Source organism: Heterocephalus glaber, unplaced genomic scaffold (genome assembly GCF_053883595.1).
Source record: "Heterocephalus glaber isolate CG9 unplaced genomic scaffold, H.glaber_assembly_v1.0 deba00001636, whole genome shotgun sequence".
In the NCBI taxonomy this organism is placed as follows: Eukaryota; Metazoa; Chordata; class Mammalia; order Rodentia; family Bathyergidae; genus Heterocephalus; species Heterocephalus glaber.
The window spans coordinates 14,203-32,826 of NW_028258394.1; the positions used below are offsets into that span (position 1 = coordinate 14,203).

At 39.1% G+C, this 18,624-nt stretch overlaps 1 long non-coding RNA gene and 1 pseudogene across 4 annotated transcripts in view; one reads left to right on the forward strand and one right to left on the reverse strand.

Moving 5' to 3' along the window:
• Positions 1-16,589, forward strand: part of LOC147822388 (uncharacterized) — a 29,497-nt gene extending 12,908 nt beyond the window's left edge. For all 4 annotated transcript variants that reach the window (XR_015445727.1, XR_015445728.1, XR_015445725.1 and 1 more), the window contains one exon: positions 14,918-16,589. This is a non-coding gene — a long non-coding RNA (uncharacterized LOC147822388). The remainder of the gene's footprint in view (positions 1-14,917) is intronic.
• Positions 4,554-10,540, reverse strand: LOC147822389 (SERTA domain-containing protein 4 pseudogene; annotated as a pseudogene).
• Positions 16,590-18,624: the final 2,035 nt, after the last annotated feature.

An 18,624-nucleotide genomic window follows, 5' to 3' on the forward strand; every position in this document is an offset into this window, starting at 1 on the left:
CCAAGATGCATCCATTTAGCTATAAATGTCTCTAGTTTCTCATTCTTCATGGCTGAGTAGTACTCCATTTTATAAAAACAACCACATCTTTATCCAGTTTCCAGTTGATGTTCATTTGGGCTGTTTCCAAGTTTTAGCTATTACAAACTGTGCCGTGATAAACATGGGTGCACATATATCGCTGTGGTATGATTCTTTTAATTCTTTGGGGAAGATCCCCAGCAGGGGAATAGCTGGGTCAAATGGGACCTCTAGCCCTAGTTCTTTGAGGTATCTCCATACTGATTTCCACAGTGGTTGCACCAGTCTGCCCTCCCAGCAACATTGGAGAAGGGTTCCTTTCCACACCCTCACCAGCATTTGTTATTGGTTGATTTCTTGATAGCAGCCATTCTTTGTGGGGTGAGATGGAATCTCAGTGTTGTTTTCATCTGCATCTCTTGAATGACCAGTGATGTTGAACATTTTTTCATATATTCATTTGGTGCTTTTACTTCATTGTCTGAGAAATATCTGTTCATTTCAGATGCCCATTTTTGAATTGGGTCTTTGAATTTGGGAGGTCTTTTTTTTTTCCAGTTCTTTGTATATGCTTGGTAGTAGACCTTTGTCTGAGCTACAGCTGCTAAATATTTCTTCCCACATTGTAGGTTGTCTCTTAGCTCTGTTGGTAGTTTCTCTTGCAGTGCAGAAGCTTTTTGATATGATGAGATCCCAGGTGTTGATTCTTTGTGCTAGCTCTCGTGCTACTGAAGATTTGTTCATAAAGTCTTTTCCTATGCCAATGTCATCAAGAGTTCTACCTAACTTATCTTCCAGCAAGTTTAGTGTTTTTGTCCTAATATTTCGATCTTTAATCTACTTCCATCTTAGTTTAGTGCATGGTGATAGGTATGGGTCTAGTTTTAATCTGTGGCAGGCTGAAATCCAGTTTTTCCCACACCGTTTATTAAAGAGGCTATCTTTCCTCTGGTGAGGGTGGTTGCCTCCTTTATCAAAGATGAGGTGGCTGAGTGTGTCTGGAGTTGTTTCTGCATCTTCTTATGTATTCCACTGATCCTCAGGTCTGTTTCTTTGCCAGTGCCATGCTGTTTGTATCACAGTAGTTTTGTAGTATAGTTTCAAGTTGGGGATTGTGATACCCCCAGGCATGTCTCTGTTGCCTAGAATTGCTTTTGCTCTTTCAGGTCTCTTCTGGTTCCAAATGAATTTTTGGATTTTCTGTAGTTCTGTGAAGTATATTGTTTGAATTTCAATTGGCATTGCATGAAATCTATATAGTAGTTTTGGAAGTATGGCCATTTTCACCATATTGGTTCTTCCTACCCAGGAGAAAGGGATGTCTTTCCATTTTCTTACATCCTCCTTGATCTCCTTTTTCAGAGTGCTATAGTTTTCAGTGTAGAAGTTTCTTGCTTCCTTTTTCAGGTTGATTCCTAGATATTTCTTTTTTTTTGGATGTTACTGTAAAAGGAATTGTTTCTTGAATTTCTCTCTCAGTGAATCTGCTGTTTGTGTATAAGAAGGCTATTGTTTTTTTTGAGTTTTGACCTTATATCCATCTACTCTACTGAATCTGTCAATTAGGTCTAGAAGACTTTTGACCAAGATTTTTGGATCTTCTATGTAAAGTATCATATCATCAGCAGATAATGACCATTTAAAGTCTTCCTTTCCTGTCTTTATTCCTTTTATTTCTTTCTCTTTTCTAATGGCTGTGGCTAATGTTTCCAGAACTGTATTGAACAGGAGTGGTGATAGTGAGGATCATGGTCTTGTTCCTGATTTTAATGTGAAAGTTTTCAGTTTTTGACCATTTAATATGATGTTGGCTATTGTTTTTTCATGAATAGCCTTAATCAGGTTGAGATAAAGACCTTGTATTCCAATTTTCTGTAGGGTTTTTATCATGAATGGGTGTTAAATTTTGTCAAATACCTTTTCTGCATCTATTGAGATGATCATATGGTTTTTGTCCTTGACTCTGGTAATGTAGTGTATTACATTTATCGATTTATGAATGTTGAACCATCCTTGCATCCCTGGGATAAATCCAACTTGGTCAGGGTGTATGATCTTCTTGATTACCCTCTGTATTCTGTTTACCTGTATCTTGTTGAGGATGTTTTGCATCTATGTTCATTAGGGAGATTGGCCTGTAGTTCTCTTTTTGAGTTGGGTCTTTCCCTGGTTTGGGGATCAAAGTAACACTTGCTTTCAGGAATGAATTTGGAAGCCTTGCTTCCCTTTCAATTTCCTTGATGAGTTTAAAGAGTAATGGTGATAGTTCTTCTTTAAATGTCTTGCAGAATTCAGCAGTGAAGCCATCAGGACATTGGCTTTTCTTTGTTGGTAAATTTTTTATTACATTTTCAATTTCACTCGTTGTAGTTGGGTTGGTTAGAATTTCTATATCTTCTTCATTTAACTTTGGTAATTCGCATGTATCTAGAAATCTGTCCATTTCTTCTGTGTTTTCCATTTTAGTAGAGTACAGGTTCTCAAAGTAGGATTGATGATCCTCTGGATTTCTGGTGGGTCTGTCGTGACTTCACCTTTTTCATTCTTAATTGCATGGATTTGAGCCTTTTCTTTCCATTTGTTTTGATAAGGTTGGCTAAAGGTTTATCAATTTTATTTATTCTTCCAAAAAACCAACTCTTTGGTTCATTAATGTTTTGTACCATTCTCTTAGTGTCCATTGCATTGATTTCTGCTCAGATCTTTATAATTTCCTTTCTTGTATGAGCTTTGAGTTTGTTATGCTCTTCTTTTTCTAGGAGCTTGAGGTTCTGCATTAGGTTATATAACTTGAGTTCTCTCTGTTTTCCTAATATGGGCATTGACTGCTATTAATTTCCCCCATAGAACTGCTTTCAGTGTGTCCCGTAGAATCTTACATGTTGTACTGGCATTATCATTTACTTGTAGAAACTGTCTAATTTCTTCTTTAATTTCTTCTGTGACCCATGGGTTGTTCAGGAGGGTGTTATTCAATTTCCATGTGTTTGTGGGTGTTTTGCAGATTCTTATGTTATTGATCTCCAATTTTATTGCCCTATGATCTGACAGTATACAGGGGATGACGTCAATTCTTTTACGTTTAGTTAGACATGTCCTGTGAACTAGCTTGTGTGTTTTGGAGAATGACCCATGTGCAGCTGAAAAGAATGTGTATTCTGATTCTGTGGAGTGGAACACTGTGTAAACATCTATTAAGTCCATTTGTTCAATAGTTCGGTTCAGTTCTAGAATTTTGTTTTTAATTTTTTGTCTAGATGGTCTATTTGTGAGAGTGGGGTATTGAGGTCTCCCACTATAATTGTATTAGTGGTTATTTGGTTTTTCATGTCCATTAATATTTGTTTTGTATAGTTGGGTGAATTTCTATTTAGTGCATATATGTTTAGGATTGTCATCTCTTCCTCTTGGATTGTTCCTTTCACAAGGATGTGGTGACCATCTTTGCCTCTCTGAATTAGTTTTGATTTGAAATCTACTTTGTCTGCAAATAAGATTGCTACACCTGATTTTTTTCTGTGTTCCTGTCTCCTGGAGAACTGTTTTCCATCCTTGTACTTTGTCTATAAATTTCCTTTTGAGTTAGATGTGTTTCTTGTATACAGCATATTGCTGGATTTCGCTTCTAAATCCATTCTGCCAGTCTATTTCTTTTGCTTGGTGAATTGGGGCCATTAATATTGATAGTTAAAATTGATAGATATTGACTCATCCTTGTCATGGTGTTTTGCTGTTGTTGGCTCTTTTATTTCATTTTTCCCCCTTCCCCTTTAGTGTCTTACCTTGCCTGGTGGCTTCCCTCTGTTGGGTCTCATGGAGTTGTGACCTTCATTATCTTTTTCTAGGATGTTGCTTAGAATTGTTTGGACTGCTGGTTTGGTGTTCATGAAATTTCTCATGTTTTCCTTGTCATGGAAGTATCTACTTTCCCCATCGATTTTGAAAGGTAATTTTGCAGGATACAACAGTCTAGGTTGGAAGTTACTTTCTTTTAGGGCTTGAAATACTTCACTCCAGGCTCTCCTTGATTTGAGGGTTTGTGTTGAGAAGTCTGCTGTGATTCTAATGGGCTCTCCTTTATAGGTGATTGGTTTCTTTTCTCTAACTGCCTGTGGGATTTTGGTCTTCTGTTGGGTTTCTGGGATCTTGCCTATTATATGTCTAGGTGTAGATATTTTTGATAATGGCTAGTTGGAGTTCTATATGCCTCACTTATCTGTATGTCCAATTCTCCACCTCTGTCCAGGAAGTTTTCTACTATTACTTCTGTGAACAGGTTTTTTTTTTTTATGTCAATTATACTTTCTCCTGTCTTTTTGTGGACTCCTGTCAGTTTTATGTTGTTTTTCTTTGCATCGTTTAGCAGCTGCTGGCTTGATTTCTTGTGGTCCCTTACTATATTTAAGAAATCTCTGTTTTTGTGGTTCTTCACCGCAATCCTGTCTTCTATATCTGATATTCTATCTTCAGATTCCTTTAATCTGTTCTGTATGCCTTCAGTGGAGTTTTTAATTTCCTGAATATTTGTCTGAATCTGTTTCATGGATTCCATTTCTTTCTTATGTTTGACAATCATGGTTTCCATTTCTTTCTTATGCTGGGCATTTGTGGCTTCCAGCATATTTTTGAGGTCATCTATTTTTATCTGTTTCTGTTTTAGAGCCTCTAATCATGTCTTTCACTCTGCTCACCATCTCTGTAGTTATCTTGGAGATTATTTCTGTTTTGAATTTTTCTAGAGCCTCATGCATCTGTTTTGTTACTTCCTGTGCTATCAGTTCATGGTGTCCAGGTGGTTGATTATCAGACTTTTCCACCTCATTTCCCCCAGTATTTGACTTTTGTGAGGTGGAAGTCACCTTACTTAAATGTCTTCTCATTTTTATTTTTGGTACTGTCTTTGGTTTAGTTCCTGGGTTAATACTTTGAAGTTGCTTATTGTAAGTATCTTTGTTGATGTATTTAGAACCCTTCTGGAATGATTGCTTCTCAGAGGTGTCTTCCAGATATAGCTAGCCTTAAGATTTTGAATCTGTAATGGTGCTGAGGCTGTCTCATTTTCATTGTATCAGGAAGGACAACTGATTAGATCAATCACGATACCTTAGCCCAAGTGATACAATCAGCAACACAATAGCATCAAGTACCTCTTAGAAAATGACAATTTGTGGTAGTTATTAATCTGTCGCCTTTAACTGTGTGAATTAAATCAAAGACAAGGGCCAGCCCAACATATGTTTATAGTGAATAAACTCTTCAGTATGGCAACTTTACCCTTTGGAGTAAATGGAGGGATAAATGGGGAGTTAGAAGGAGTTGGGGAGGGATGGATAGGTAGGTAGAAGGATAGGGGAAGAGAGAAGCTGAGCCAGTCCCAGCACCCATAAGGAAGCTCCCCTGCTGCCATTCCATGATCCTAGAGCAGAGAAGGTGAGCCCTGTGGGCGCCAGAAGAAACTCCCCCCACACCGTGGAAATAAGAAGACATGCAAACAAGCCTCAAAAACAGACTTCCAGATCACCTACAGAAACCCCAAAGGGAAACGAGATGGAACAATGTGATACTGAACCACCTGGACTCTGAACTGGCAACAAAAGAGGATCTGGGAAAAATGAAATCAGAAATAATTACTCAGATAACAGCAAAGATTGTGCTCATAGTGCAAGACATGATTAATAAATCTAGAGAGGATACAGATAAAAAATAGAGGAGCTAAGGAACATGATGGAATCCCCAACATAGGAAACAAATGGAATCCATAATATAGATGCAAACAGATTTCCAGGAGATTACAAACTCCACGGAAAGTCTGCGCAGCAGAATGAAGCAATGTGAGGATAGAATTTCAGATATAGAAGATAAGATTGCAATGAGTGACCAGGAAAAGAAAAATTGCTTTAAAATTGTAAGGGAACATGAGGAATCAATCCAGCAGCTGCTAGACGATGCAAAGAAGAATAACATAAGACTGATTGGAGTCAATGAAGAAACAGGAGAGAGTGCAGATGACATCAAAAAACGGTTCACAGAAGTGATGGCAGAAAACTTCCCAAGGAGGGGAAAAGAACTTGACATACAGATAAGTGAGGCGTATAGAACTCCAGCTAGCCTTGATCAAAATAATGTACACATAGGCATATAATAGTTAGGATTCCAGAAATCCAACAGAAGAACAAAATTCTACAAGCAGTTGAGAGAAGAAAAACAAATCATATACAAAGGAAAGCCCATCAGAATCACAGCAGACTTCTCAATGCAAACCCTCAAGGCAACAAGAGCTTGGAGTGATGTATTTCAAGCCCTAAAGGAAAACAGCCTCCAACCCAGAATGATGTACCCTGCAAAACTATCTTTCAAAATTGGTGGAGAAATAAGATTCTTTCATGATAAAGAGCACCTCAGGAACTTCATGAATACCACACCGGCACTCCAAAAAATTTTAGACAATACCCTAGGGAAAGACAATGAGGATCACAACCCCAGGAAACCCAGCAGAATGAATCCATTGGGTGTGACAAATTAAATGCAAAGGGGGAGAATCCAACAAAAAGAAAAACTCATGACAAGGCTTTAAAAACTTTTGACTTCATCTCCCTAATGAGTGTATAATTCAATCTTATTATTGTACTGATTAGTATTTTTCTGATTCTAGAGTTGCACACCATTCCTTGTGCTATACTGGCTATTTATCATCTTATGTCTACATTTTAATTGGGTTGTCTATTAATGAGCTCTAAGAATTCTTTATGTATTCTGCTCATAGGTTATATGCATTGTAATTATGGTCTGTTTAAGGACTACTTTTCATTTTAATGATGTCATTTAAAGTTCTAAATTTTGACGGAATCTCATTTATCAATTTTTTCTTTTATGCATCATGGCTTTTGTATCCTAGGTAGTTCTTGCCTACTCTGAATTCATAAATATTTTCCCTTATAATTTCTTCTTAAAGTTTTATACTTTTAGGCTTTCTTATTTAGGTTCATAGATCCCTTCAGGTTATTTTCATGCATGGAAAAAAAGGGTTGAGGTTAATTCTTTATATACGGATACCAGGTGTTCTAGTGCCATTTGCTGAAGACACTCTCTCTTCCTTGGCTCTTGAATCGAGTTTATAGTCTATAAAATGCTAATGTTAAGTAATCTTTCAAAACTCAATGGACCATATATCTGTGGTTCTATTTCTAGATTCTCTGTTTTATTCAAATGATCTATATGTCTTTCCTTACATCAACACTGCCTTGATTACTGTAGCTTTAGAAGAAGTCTTAAAATTGGGTGCTAAATGTCTTCCAACACTGTTTTTGGCTTTTCTGGGTCCTTTGTCCTCCTACATAACTTTTAAATTTCAATATCCAGTTCTTCATTTATAGCAAGTATACACAGACCTGAATTTTTTATATACCTTGTGTTTTCTAATCCTGCTAAATTCAAGTACAAGTTCTAGGGTCTCCTAGAGATTTCTTATTTTCTCTGTAGATGATCATTTCATCTACATATAAAGATTTTGCTTCTGCCATGCTAGTCCTATCCTAGTTGTGTCATTTTATTGCCAGACTATTTTGGTGGGGACTAGGTTTCAAAGTTTAATGGACAGATAAAGAGTAAGCATATCTGCCCTTGTTCCCCACCTTAAGGAGAAAGCATTATATCTTCTCCATTCATACCAGGCATTCTCACTGGAAGTATGGAGTGGATGTCTTTAATCTGTTGAGAAGGTTCTGTTCTACTTCTAGTCTCCTGATAGCTTTCACCATGAACAGCTGTAGAATTTAGTCCAATACTTTTTCTCCAGCTAGTGACAGGATCATATGGCTTTTTCCTTTCCTCTGTTAAAAGGATGACTTTTGGGGGTGGATCTTCCAAGGCTGAACCAACACTGCCATCCCTATAACAAAACCACTTTCTACATCCTGCCAGATCTGACTTCTAATAGTTTGTTTTGTTAAACAAATTTCTATCTATTTTCTTATTTTTTCTTCTATTTATCCAGTTTTAGGATTAGCACAATGTTGATTTCCTAAAATGAGGGGAAAAGTGTTCCTTCTTTTTTTCCTGCTTTAATTGTTTGATATAATTTATCAGTTAAAATGTTTATGAGCCTGCTGTTGTCATATAGGTAGGTTTTCAAGCTAGGAATATACTTTCTTTAATAAGTGCTATTCAAATTTTATATTTCCTCCAGAGTTAGTTTCATTAATTTGTCTTCTAAGTTACTCTTAGAAGGTGTCAAATTTATTTCAAAAAATATTTTTGTAATATGCTTTCTATATCCTTTTAAATTCTGTAAAATCTGTGGTAATGTCTCCTAGATCTTGATATTGTAATTTTAAGAATGTATAACTGATATTGTGTAACAGGAAGAAAAGGTCTAAAAGAGCAGGGGAATTGGGAGGGGTAGGGGAAGGGACAAAAGGGAAAGGAAAAAATATGAGAAGAGGAAAACAATGGAAACAAGGTCTTTGCAAATAGGATAGGTTGGAGGGGGTGAAGGGAGGGCAGGGGAAGGGGAAAAAAAAAAAAGAACCAAGAGACTCATGTAAAGGTGCAAGATCCCAATGATGAATGTAACTGTATTTTATACCGAAAATGTACCAATAAGGTTAATGGGGAAAAAAATCATAAAATTGGCCTTTGCACTCAACCTCAAGGTCACTTCCCAGAGGGTCCTGGTTGAGGGGTCACCACCTCTGTGAATGTCATTTGCCTTCTCATCGTTTCATTTGGCCTTTTCCTGGACACCAAGAGACCTGGCATTCGTATCAAAGATTTCACTGGCCGATGTCTGGCCATCACTCTTGTAAATAGCTGCACTGCCTACATCGAAGTTCAACTGGTGGGAACAACTGGGCAAAGGCAGAGGGGGAGAGAAGGAGGCGGCGGAGGCGGAGGAGGCGGTGCAGGCGCTTCCGACACTCGCATGGACTGGAAGGGATAGATTCAGGTAGTGGCCCCACGCTCCTGGTAAAAACAGCAGGCATAGAACTTTTTACGCTGCTCTTTGGTCATGCGCGGTCATTTTCGGTAAGGACAGTCTTGAGCCATGAACCACTCTTGGGCGGAGGCGCTGCCAACGGGGGAGGCCGCCGGGAAGCACCAGTTACTCTGCATGATGATTTCGCCATGGGTCCTCTTCATCAAATTGTTTATAAGAACGAATCTTCGGAGGTGCACTTCAGGATCGTTCCTCAAAAATCGAGATGGTTTTATGGCTACAGCTGCTGAGTGGTGGGTGAAAATCCTCTTCTTCCACATACTTTCTCTTAGAGTATGTGATCTTGGGTGTTACAGCATTTGAAATCCTCCTGTAATGGGACCCTGCCAGGGGTGCCCGGCTCCCGGGTCTCCCTGCAGGGGAGCCTTTCCGGCCCCGGGGCCTCAGACCTCGCTAGCTGTCAGCCTCCCATGGTGCTTGGTACCCAGCAAGTTCAGCAGCTCCTTCCGAGACAATGGGCTGGCAGAACCTATTCAGGGATAAAACCAGAGTCATCTCTGACAGCCTCAGATCTGGTCGGCTGGCGGCCACCGCAGCTGGGCTCTGGGCTCCCGGCTCCGCTCTGGGCACGCTGTCCCGCGGGGCCGAGGTCCGGTCCCCCGCGCTGCAGACGGCGCGCGAGGAGCCCGCCAGTCGCGTTTGCCATCTCCCCGTGGGCTTTGAGGGGCAGCTCCGCGGGACACCCTGGGCCCAGGAACCTGACGCGCCGTGCCTCTGGCGCCCCAGCCCGCCCGCCGCTCCGTGGGGCGCCCTCAGTTCCATCTTCTTACTACCTCACAAGATTAAATTTCAACACATGAACTTTGGGTGCTACCCACTGAAGTCATACCCAAGCTGTGGCAAATGGTTTTTCTCTTTGTTATGTCAAACATCAATGAATTTATAGATCAAGTTAGGCAGATTGAGACTTTTTTTCTGTCCTCATATTAATCTGCTTAGGCTTTTATAACAAAATGTCACAGAAACAATAAAAAGACATTTCTCACAGTTTTGGATGTTATAAGTCCAGGATCTGTGTGCTTGCATGGTAGATCTCATCTAGGGCTGCTTCTCTTGGTGGCTGTTGCTCAGTACATGTTCACGGAGCTTTTTTGTGTGTACTCAGTTTTAAAAAGGGGAGAAGGGACAGCAAGAAAGAGGAGAGAAAGTTCTTAGGTGTCTCTCTACTTATATGGACATTATTCCTAGCCAGTTTATCTCAGAAACCGGGATGCGTGATTGCAGTGGGTAGACAAATAAAGTTACCCATCATTTTAAAAGCTGTGCTACACTGTCATGGTGCAAAGTCTTTGGTACACATCGATGGATTCTGCTTGCTAGTATTTTACTTGCTTCAGTATTCCTGAGGGATTTTTTAAAATTTTTGTCTCCTTTGGTATGATTATATAACTTTGACATCAAGGTGTCGTCAGTCTCATTGAATGGAACATGTTCATTCATCAGGTTCAGTTACTTATGGAAGTTGATAGCACTTCCTTGTGTATCCAAGATTCTTCCCATGAAAAAGTTCACTGGATGTCTATTGGGCTTATATAAGAGAAACAGATATAAAGTGCAGACAGTGAGAAAGAAGAATAGGCCTTTCTTGGAAAGAGCAAAGTTTTCATTATGTATCGGTCAATTTCATATAGAAGGCTGCGATTGTGTAAGTGAGAATGACTATCATGAACTAAATGTTCACACTCACCGATTTCCTTTTCCACACTCATCACCCTATTCTTATGCACAGCACACATACACCTAATATCCTGTCTGCAGCCAGGCTCATCCTGTCCCCCGGTATTCCTGTGGAAATGAAGCTCACCACATTGCTGCTGCAGCCACTCCTTGCAGAGAGGCCCTTGCACTTATCTATTCAGTGCAGACACAGCCATATCTCAGCAGTTTTTCCACGGGGTGCTCATTTCCCAGGTGGCTGCTTGGATGGCTTCTGTGTTGTAGCCTGAAAGTTACTGTTAGAATTAACTCCAACATGGGTTTGATTTTGACCAATAGGAGAGAAGTGCTGGGAGAAACAGTGCAGATACATCGCTTGTTCTTCTTGTGTGTCCCCCTTCTTAACACTTCCAAGACAGGTGCTGTGGACTCTGAAGACATCTCCGGTAGGGAAATGAGCTGCACTGATGACAGACTTTAGCCAGCTCCCCATCTCACCCTCATGTATTTTACTCTTTCTCTTTCTCCCTCTCTCTCTCTCTCTCTCTCTCTCTCTCTCTCTCCCTCACTTTCTTTCTTTGAGATGAGGTCTTGCAATGTAGTTCAGACTGGACATGAACTTACTATATACCCCAGGCTGATCGCCAACTCATTACAATCCTCCTGCCTCAGCTTCCTGAATGCCAAGATTACAAGCATGAGCCACCACACGACTTTTTCCTTTGTCTTATTTTTGCTGTTGTACTCTTCTTTCATCCTGATCCTCTCTCATTGCCCCTCACTGTTGCTTCTCCGGAATATAACCCCAATTGCACAAGAAAGAATAACAAGGATTGACCAAATTAAAAAAAACTTCTGCACATGATAGGAATCAATTAGTAAACTGAAGAAACAACCTACAGAATGGGAAAATACTTTTTCTAACTATTCATCAGACAGAGGACTAATATCTAGAATGTATAAAGAACTCAAAAGAAAAGAAATTTAAAGACCCAGCCAAGAAATAGGCAAGTGTAATTTATAGATACATCTCAGAAGAAGCACAAATGGTCAACAAATGTATGAAAAAATGTTCAACATCTCTGACCACTAGAGAAATACAAATAAAACAACAGTAAGATTCCACCTTCCACCATAAAGAATGCTATCATCAAGAAGTCAGAGAATAACAAATGCTGGCTTGGCTGTGGTAAACAATAATAATAATAATAATAAATAAAACAAAAAGAAAGGAACCCTCCTACAGTGTTGGTGGAAATGCAAATTAGTACTCCAGTATGGAAATCAGTATGGAGATTTCTCAAAGAACTAAAACTAAAAATTCTGTATGACCCAGCTATTCCCCTTCTAGATATCTTCCCCAAAGAGCTAAAGACATCATATTACAATGATACGTGCATCCACACCCATGTTTATAGCAGCACAATCCATTATACCTAAAAACTGGACACAGTCTGTGTGCTGATCAACTGATAAATGGATAAAGCAAACGTGGTACTACCCATAGTAGAATACTACTTCATTGTAAGGAAGGATACATTCAAGACATTTTTAGAAAAATGGATGGACCTGGATAATATAATGTTTTGTGAATAAATCAGACACACAAGCTTCAATACCATATGGTATCTCTCATCTGAGTAAAGCAAAGAACAAATAAAGAGAGTAGTAAAGAACAGGTAGAAGGAAACAAGGGGCAAGACTTCTTGGAAATAGGAATGAGTCCAGGAGACCAAGGGCTAGGGGAGAGGAGGAAGAAAAGGGGAAAGTAAGTAGAATTAAGATACACCGTGTACAGGAACCTAATAACCTCCATGAGTACACATACCCACTTCCAAGACAAATGGAATCATCATTCATTGAAGCAGTACTTCAAACATGTACTAATAAAAGAAAAACAAAAACAAAAAACTTCTAATAGTTTGTTTTGTTAAACAATTTTCTATCTATGTTCATACTTTTTTCTTTTATTATCTTTATCCAATTTTAGGATTAGCACAATGTTGAGTTCCTAAAATGAGGGGAGAAGTGTTCCTTTTTTCTGCTTTAATTGTTTGATATAATTTATCAGTTAAAATGTTTATGAGCCTGCTGTTGTCATATAGGTAGGTTTTCAAGCTAGGAATATACTTTCTTTAATAAGTGCTATTCAAATTTTATATTTCCTCCTGAGTTAGTGTCATTATTTTGTCCTCTAAGTTACTTCTTAGAAGTTGTCAAATTTATTTCAAAAAAGACTTTTGTAATATGCTTTCTACATCCTTTTAAATTCTGTAAAATCTGTGGTAATGTCTCCTAGATCTTAATATTGTAATTTTAAAAATGTATAATTGATATTGTGTAACAGGAACAAAAGGTCTAAAAGACCCAGGGAATTGGGAGGGGTAGGGGAAGGGAAAAAAGGAAAAGGAAAAAATATGAGAAGAGGAAAACAATGGAAACAAGGTCTTTGCAAATAGGGAAGGGTGGAGGGCGTGAAGGGAGGGTAAGGGAGGGGGGGGGAAGAACCAAGAGACTCATGTAATGGTACAAGATACCAATGATGAATGTAACTGTATTGTATACCTAAAATGTACCAATAAAATTAATGGGGGAAAAAACCTGACTTTGCTGGGGCAGAGGATGTAGCTCAGTGGTGCTGTGCTATCTGGCATGCACAAGGTCCTGAGTTCAAGTCCTAGTACCAAAAAAGCTGTCTTTGCTTTCACAGGTGTAAAGGATTTTTATTCCTTCTGATTCTTATTGCAAGAGATCTCTGTTAATTGACCTACAAAAGTTCTGACTAGTTTTATTTATAGTCACAAACCTAAAAATTATAAAAGTTATTATAATTCAACTTGGCCAAATATATCTCAGTGTTCTCTGGTTTATAAGCAAGTCGTCTTATGTGTGTCTGTCTGTCAAATTTTTTACAATATATACAGCTGTTTCATTTGAGCTAAAAAATGTTTTCTTTTTTTAGCCTTTTCGGATTTTAAAAATATTGCCTAAAACTTAAGTTGACTTATACATAAATGTCATTAGGGTTAAAGACCTGCTTCCCCTTAGGTTGCCAGGTGATCAAAATGATGTCAAGGCTGGTTTTATAAATGCAATATATATTTTTTTCGGTATATAATAACTTGGAAATCTTTCATTGGTCAAAGTAATATGTTAATTGTTACAATTTGATTCTCATAGGTCATCTAAAAATTTGTTGGCATAATTAAATGGGGACCTTTAGGCTCAAAAACCCGCTAGACAGGACTCCCCTTGGTGAATAAGGGAGCAACTGCCTGGAAATATTCTCCAGCCTTTGTTCACAAAGGGGACCCCAATAATTTCCATAGCCTCAGGCAAAACATACACCAATAAACATTGCTAAACATGTTATTGTGATATGTTCACATTGGTTATCATCAAAAGGCTAAGTTTTCTGTTAGCAAATAATAAGATTTTATTAAAAGATGCTCTTGGTATAAAACTAAATTAAAGGAACAAAGTGTTTAATATAGCTGTGGTACTCATTGTTGCTAATTTCATGGTGTGGTAAATGTATTCATGCCTTCTGGGTGTACAGGCTTTCAAAGTATTGTTTATGGTAATAACCTTTCTTTGACTCAGGTATCTGCCTTTCTCATGCACCCCAGGTACTTGTGAGAAGAGGTACATGTCAAGTTTACATGAAATAACCAGTCAAATAGTAATTTTCTTAAGAACATATGCGATGCGTTTTTTATACGTGTTAGCACACTTAGGGATGGATGCTCAGGCACCAAACTGTCCAGACAAAGTCACACATTAAAATTAGAGGCTAGACATGATAAACTTTTAAGGTACACTTATAGGCTGGTATGTACATTCTCTTTAGATGGTATCCTATTAAAGAATAACAAATTAGGTGAGAGTCTTCTTTGTGTCCTTTAATGCCTTATGATCAGATGGAAGTATTTGACGAAAAAACTATTCTGTGGTAACATAGACATTTAAGTGTGTAACAATAATATCATCATGATTGTCATGATAAAATACTATGTGTGGCTCTTGATCTCGTCTTCTCTATAAAACTATATAACTGCTGTCTGTTAACATTCTGCAGGGATTCAACTACTAGAACAACCATAGTTAATAAAAAATAACAGTTCTCTAACTATATTTTATATTTCAAAGTTCTTGATATTCAGGTAAAATTATAAGTTAAGCTCACTGCTCCTACTAAAATGCTGCTCTCACTGATCTTCTCTTTTGGGTGTTCAACAACTGAAGTTTAGAGACCAGAACTAGAAAAGTAACTGGGCTAAAAAGACAGCCAATATTTTGGCCCTGGCCCTTCAAGATCAGTGAGGAGCCAGGACAAGAGGGAACCTTTCTACAGGATCTTACAACTTTGGTGAGTCACCCAACCTCCCAAGCAGGAAGATTGTCTCGTGCCCGAGGACAGAATCAAGAATAGTATGCCAAATGAGGATCATCAAGAGGGAAAGTCTCCCACGCTTTCACCAAAAGCAACACGGTCAAGCAAGACCATGACCCATCCTGATGCCTGACACTGACAGAAGAGCTAAGAGGCTCTATACATGATCCAAAGTAATGCTTGAGGAGACTTAATTGACCTTGATAGATAGCAAGAGGTTAATTTTGATTGACACAGGTCTCACTATAACTTAGTCTTAAATGCCCAAGTAGAAAAGTATAAGTGAAGATATTAAATCAAGACCATAATAATACAGCTAGATATAAAAAGGGGCTCCAAGTGCTAATCATTTCTGGCAGTTTCTAGCTACACTGATAGCTGAGCACTGTTGTGGGTCATTAAGAAAACCGTGGTAAAATGTATATGAGTTCATTAAGAGTTTCTAAATTTCTTAGGTAAAATTGTCCTTCAAATTGTCTCTATCTTCTTACAGTGTAAACGAGAGAGACTTAAGACAAAATATCAGACTTACAGATAACCTCCATCAGTAAAAGAGTCTAAGAGCCAGTGGGTTACAATCACTAATTCAGTTCCTAAATGTGGCCTTTTCCCCAACCTGCCTTTCCATTCTAGTGCTCATGCTTAGATTATATATGTTCTAATTTCTTGAAATTTTTGTTTATTCCTGCCTAGAAGCTGCCAAACTCTGGGTGATCACACAGAAGTAACAAACAACAAATGTGCTAGATTCCTTTTACTGGGATCCAGCAGATCAACCTTATATGGAAAGTTCGTAACTGGTAAACTGTAGCATGACTTCTACCATGAGATTAGCTCTCTGGAGAGGGCCTCTGACTGCAGTCTCCCTCACATTAATCCTTCTCAGCTTGAAGCAGTTAGATAGAAATTATACCCTTTTCTCCCCTAACCACAGTTAGGGATACTTCTTCAGAGGGGTAAATATTGTAGACAGCTAAGTAAATTAGATATCTTGTACACAATTAGACAGGGTCAGCTCTTGAGGAGTCAATATGAAAGACAATTGAGACATATCCACTGAAGTTCAACATTATATAAAAACAGAAAAAGTGCTACACTCACTTCCCCTAGGGATGATTAGCAATGATTGATATTGCAAATAGATATCAATCCCCTTAAGTGGGGACCAGAAGCTCCCTAGCTCATTTTCTTTCTGGAAATTCCTTGTTCATTCCATATATGCTTGCTACATAGCTTGTTTCCTCATTTGATCCCCATTTAATGAATATTATCTGGGTGACTGTACTTGTAATCTTATTGGTTGATTGGGTTTTGTCCCACCTTAGGGGCCCACCTTGTGATTTCCCATTGGATCATATTAGTTGACTATAGTTTTGTCCCACCTTGTACCTGTCTCACCTCATGGCTTTGCTCAATAAAATGCCTTTGAGAAACAGAGTAAGTGGGAAACTCATTTTCCAGGCCCCCTTCTGTCTCTCTTAGACAGAAGCTATCTTTCTCTCAATAAATTTTTCCTGCTCTTAACCTCTGTTGTTCCTGGAATTCATTCTTCAATTTTAGAGAATGTGAACTTGGTGTTTCAAAAATCTAGCAGGTTGGGGGTTATAATATTGCCTTATATTATTTGGATTAGTTTGCTTATTTAGATTGATATAGATATCCTAGTTAGGTAGAAATATTCTAGTCAGTCAGACAGGGCTGGGCCCTAGAAGTCAGTGCAGAGGATGAGAACACACTGAAGCTGTGGCTGGAGGTTCATTTGAAGAAGATTAAAAGTCACCGTGGCCAGATTGCATACTTCCCTAAGGGATGAACAGAAGTTTGAGATTATTGGTACCACCCTTTTGGGCTTTCTCATATAGATAGACCATTATCTCCTTGAGGGTGAGTCATCCGCCTCCATCCACTAACACTAAGACCAGTAAGACTAAGACTACTAAGACTAAGAAGACTAAGACTAAGATTACAGATTATTGACCAAAATTAATGATGCCATCCATATACCCTTGTTGCTATTGGGTCAATATTACCTAGGCCACTATACTTGTAATCTTATCCATCGATTATAGTTTTTTACCCATGTTGTACACACTCCTCATGACTTTGCGCTATAAAACTACCTTGAGAAGTGGGCTCATTGGCAACCCATTTGAGACCCCTCCTATCTCTCAGAAGCTATTCTTATTCTGCATTCCTATACCCCAGTAAATTTTTCCTATTCTTAAGCTCCGTTGTTCCTTAGAATTCATTCTTTGATTTTGGGGAACACACACTCAGACTATCTGACATCTACCATGTTGGGAGTTAACATCTGTTCCCTCTATATCATGTGTTCCTCCTATTACTTGGTGCACTATATCAGGATGGCTTGGGCAGATGTGAACACCTGAACTGCCCACCTGTATCCTCTGAGACTCTTATTATTACAGACAGCTAAGTTAAGTAGAGATATTCTAGACAGTCAGACAGGACTAGGCCCTCAAAGAAGTCAGTGCAGAGGATGAGAACACATTACAACTGTGGGTGGAGGTTCATTCATTGAAAGCCAGGCCTCATGACAACGATGAAATGACTACATGTAGTTCCCCAGGGATAAACAACAAGGATTGATATTCTAAATAGGCATATCACTTGGGCAGGGGACCAACACCTTAACCCATCCTTTCCAGGAAAGGTCCTTGTTCTTTCCATGCACACTTGGTAGGTGACTTGCTTCCCTATTGGATCAATATTACCTAAGTGACTCTACTTGCAATTGCATTGGTTGACCATAGTTTTGTCCCACCTTATGCCAACTCATGATTTTGGTGTCTAAAACTTCTTTGAAAAGTGGGCTCATAGACAACCCACTTTCTGGGTCCCCTTCTGTCCCAGACAGAAAGTATCCTTTTCTCAATAAATATTTCCTACTCTTAACCTCTGTTGTTCCTAGAATTCATTCTTCCATTTTAGAGAATATGAACTCTGCATATCAGACATCTAACAGGTTGGGAGTTATAGTATTTCCCTTATATAATCCGGAAGTCCTTATGTCAACCCTAGATCATTAGGATGACTTAAAGCCTTGGTCACTCTGGCCCAAGAAACAGACCCCACAGACAGATTCTGGGTCCAAGACATCCAAGCCACAGTCCCGGCAGCCCAGGTTCTGAGCCTCAAGGGACCGGGGAATCCCAATATTTGGGTGCAACTCTCCAACCAGGGACACTGTGGCCCTGGAGGTCCTGAATCCAGTCCTGTTTCCCTGCTCTGCATGTATAACAGGGGCACCCCAAGAAGGAAAGTCCAGCTCAGAGAGCAGGTGGCCCTGGAGGGGCAGGAACGAGGGACCATCTTTGTAGGGATGGCTTCAAACTGCAGGATGACAATGGAGTACACAGACCCAACTGGGTGGGGACATCTACCCAGGCTCGCTCTACATCTCCCCGGGGCCCCACAAGTCTGTAACACAAATAGTATCCTCATCCACTGTTAGGAAACTGAGGCACAGGTGAACAGAGCTGGTTACCAAGGCTGTCACACTACTAAACAGTAACAAGTTCAAAGTTACTGATCTAGT